General features: G+C 58.2%; 1 protein-coding gene across 5 annotated transcripts in view; it reads left to right on the top strand.

Annotated features, from left to right (window-relative positions):
• Cic (capicua transcriptional repressor) overlaps nucleotides 1-3,745 on the top strand; it is a 27,073-nt gene that overhangs the window by 11,404 nt on the left and 11,924 nt on the right. The window lies entirely within an intron of this gene.

A 3,745-nucleotide genomic window follows, 5' to 3' on the forward strand; every position in this document is an offset into this window, starting at 1 on the left:
CCTCGCCCACCGAGTCGCCTCCTCCGCCCGCACTCCGTCCCTTGTTCCTGCCCCCCACCAGGTTGCAAGCAGGCAACCCCCGTCCCCTCATTTAGGCAGAAAAGCCAGGCAAACGGGTTCAAATGTAGGTCGTGCCACCATCTGACTGCGAGATTACCCCCCTTTGAGCCTGCTGATCGCGAAGTAGACAGAAACCGTGCACCTGGAGCTTCGTAGATGCAGACAGGCTCGGTGTGAGGACCGCGCCCTACCCCCGTCTGCACCTAGGGGTGCAGGTTCCCGCGCGCCTCACGGGGTAGGCCCCAAGCGTGAGGCATTGGTCCTTCCCATTGGCTGACGCTGCACCCGCCGACCGCCGATTGGCCGAAGCCCACTCCCTCCGCCCCTGCGCAGTTAACCCCTACGCGACTGCGTCTTCGCGCTGGGTGCCCCCACCCCCGGGCCCTGCAGACCTCTCGGGTGCCAGCTGGCCCGCGCCCCGCAGCGGCCCGCGTGGGTGTCAGGCCGGTGGGGCGGCCGCCCGCCTTCCCAGCACAAAGCGGCTTTGTGGGGCCTGCCGGGGTCTGGCTGGGGGCCAGGCAGCGAGTGGAAAATCTCGTGAGCGCTGGGAGGGGAGGGGAACACAGGGCGGCGCCCCCTCCTCCGCCCGGGCGTTGGCGCCTCCCTTAGCTCGCGCCGACCAGCCTTCACAGTCCTGGCGCCTGTACACCCCTCTCTGCCCCGCACCTTTCCACCCACAAGGCCCTATCCCGCTTTTCATCCACATCCTGCCCTTCTTAGACCCTGGGGATTTTCCCTTGCTCCTTTCTCTTGCCTTTTTTCGCTCCTGGTTCTCCTGCCTACCCCAGCCCCACTCACACTGACTCACTGTGGCGCTATTTTTAGGCCCCTATCCCTGCCGAGCCTCACCAGCCCAATCCTGGGCTCGTTCCCCAGGCAACCCTGGCCGTCGCCGACGCCACCCAGGGTGGGTGGGTGTGTATGTGGAGAGCGGGTGAGGGGAGCTGGGGACACCCAGGCGGGGACTGGGCCTAGAGAGCAGGGTGGGGAGCCGCAGGTGGGGGCGGAGTGCCTTGCGGGGTCAATAAATGGGGCCCCGTAAGTTCAGAGCTTGTCTGCTAGTCGCTCTGCCTGTTAGCATCCCTGGCTGGTCGCCCCAGGCGTCTGGGCAGGCTCATGCGTGCACTAACCTTGGTGGCTGTTGGTGTCTCTGTCTGGGCTCCCTGTCCCCAGGCCAGGGTGGGGTGGTACTGTGGGAGCTGTTTAGTTTAGGGGTCAAACCTATGTGGAATTAGGAGTAGTTCACATCACAGTTCTGCCCAGTACCTGCTTTGAGTCACAGATGGCTGTGTACCTCCTCTCAGACTGGGCTGGGGCCCTGGTTTGGGGAACCTTCTCAGTCTTTTCCAGCTAGGGAGGACCCAAGTAGGGTTGAGGATGGCTGGAGAGAGGGAGTTGTCTGGGGATAGGTCCTGCTCCCTCCCCTCCACTCCTAATCCACCCCCACCCAGGGTTCCTCCACCCTGAACAATAGAAGCTAAGTATAGGGCTGGCCCTGCGCCCAGGGCAGGGGGGCCCTTCCCGCCCGGATTCCTGCCCCTCCCTGCCAGGCTGGGCCCCCACTTGGTTGTACCCTGTCCCAAAAGGGGCCTCTTCTCATACTTTTTCCACGGGCACTGTGTATTCTAACAGATGTGCAGTCCTCCCAGATGTGTGGGGCCCTCTTTCCCTGCTGTGCCATGCCTGGCTCTTCTCTTCCAACAGAAGTGGAGGAGCATGGTTCCTCTGAGCTCTGTCCCTGAGCTTCACTGTAGTGGAGAAGGGGTTAACTTACCAATAGGTGACTCACTCACCGGTGGGAAGAGGAGGGGGCAGTGGTGGGGAGATAGCAGGCCACATTGATTTCAGCCTCAATTTCTGCCTCACATTGCAGTCCCTGGGGCAGTGAGGTAATGGAGGGTCTGAGTCTGGGGCTGCATGGGGAGGAGGGGGCAGTCACCTAATAGTCCCTCTGGTAGCTCCTCCAGGCTCAAAGCCAAGTGTCTGGCCTTGCCATCTTTGGAGGTCAGAAGGCTGCAGACCTTTCTTTTGCCTCTTGATCAGGTTACCCAGTTTTTGCCCCATTTCCATGTCTTCAGCTCCTTATGTAGGTGGGGCAGGCTGGGAAAGGGGTTTACCTGCTCTTGTGGAAGTTCTGCCTGTGTAGGAGCCTAGTCTTGGTCCATCTGAGCCTGTGCAACCTTTACCTGCCCAGGTGTGAATTCAGGCCCCTACCTCTCCTGGGTGTGGTCTCAGGATCCCTCTTGGGTGATACAGGGCCTCTGCATCTTTGTCTGGTGGTGGTTTCCAGACCCTTCCCTGTATCTCTGTGTACCTGCTCACATTTCTGTAGTTCACTAGTCTCTCTGTATCATTGATTGATCATATTCCTGGGCCTCTCTTTGGAATTCTCTGCTTGTGTCCATCTTGAGGATTATTTTGAGTAAAGGCCAGAACACTTGAGTTTGAGCACTGGACTAGTATCATCCATTCTGCATGATCATATACACTTTATTCAGCCTGACTCTCATTTTCTCACTAGAAAAACAGGCATAATAAAGCCAATTTCCCCAGGAGGCTGTGAGGATTCAGTGAACAGGAAAATACAAGCTCCCAGCACAACAACCCCAGTGTTAACTTCCTTTCTTCCTCTTGGCCCTTTCCTCCCTTTCCTGGAGGTAGGATGTTGCAGGAGGGATAGCCAGTTGTCCCCTGCTTTACACTGCTAGGTAGTGTCACAAGTGGTAGATGAGTCAGGCCTGGTAGCTGAGTGATGATGGTGCAAGGCCACAGGGCTCTGTACAACTGATGCGTCCTGGTACTTAAGTATGAATATAGTGTCTGTGAGGGTAAGTTTATAGAGTGTGGTGTGTTGGTGTCGGGGTGTGAGTGCTAGGGAGGCTTTATGAGAATGTGTGTGGTTGTGTGGGAGGAATGTGGGGTGTGTGTAGTGGACAAGCAGTGACTGTGCTGAGGTCTGACTGTTTGACGTGTTGTTTTGCAGGCTGGGGAGTGAGGCCATGGCCTCATATTAGGCAAATGCTATTACACTGAGTGTGGAACCTGATATGTTAGTTTGTGATTCATGTGGGCTAGTGGAAGTGTGATGAAGATGTGTTGGTGAAGTATTGTGACAGGGCATGTACAAAATGGGTGATTTAAAGAGTATGGGAGTATGAGAATTGAGTGTGCACGATTGATGGGGAATGAAGGACCTTGAGTGTATGTTAGTACATCAGTATGAGCAGGTGTACGGGGTATGACTTCGCGTGTGACAGTGTGGGTGTAAGACGGAGGGCATATGGTGCCCCTGCTGTGATAATGGGGTGTGGCATGGAAGTCTGTCTATGAGGAGTGTGTGCGCGTATAAGTTAGGAGGCATCAGGGATGGCTCGCCCACCCTACGCGATTTGTCTGCCCAGCGTGGCCGGACGCGCCCAGGAGAGCCGCGCGTGAGCGTTTCTATTGCGAGCTGGACACACAGCACCGTAGTCAACCCAGGGCCTCCGCAGCAGCGCAGCACCCCGAACCGCCCCCTGGCTCACTGCCTTTGCTGCAGTGCGCCCTCCTGCCACCCTCCTACCGCGGGCCCGCCCCCGGACGGCTCCTGGGCCAACCGGAGTCCGCCCCGCCCTGCCTCTATTTGCATATGACTGACGTTCCCCGGGGCGGCCAATTGGGGGCGGGCGCGGCGGGGCCTGACCCG

This window comes from Marmota marmota, unplaced genomic scaffold (assembly GCF_001458135.2).
Source record: "Marmota marmota marmota unplaced genomic scaffold, marMar, whole genome shotgun sequence".
NCBI classification, from domain to species: domain Eukaryota; kingdom Metazoa; phylum Chordata; class Mammalia; order Rodentia; family Sciuridae; genus Marmota; species Marmota marmota.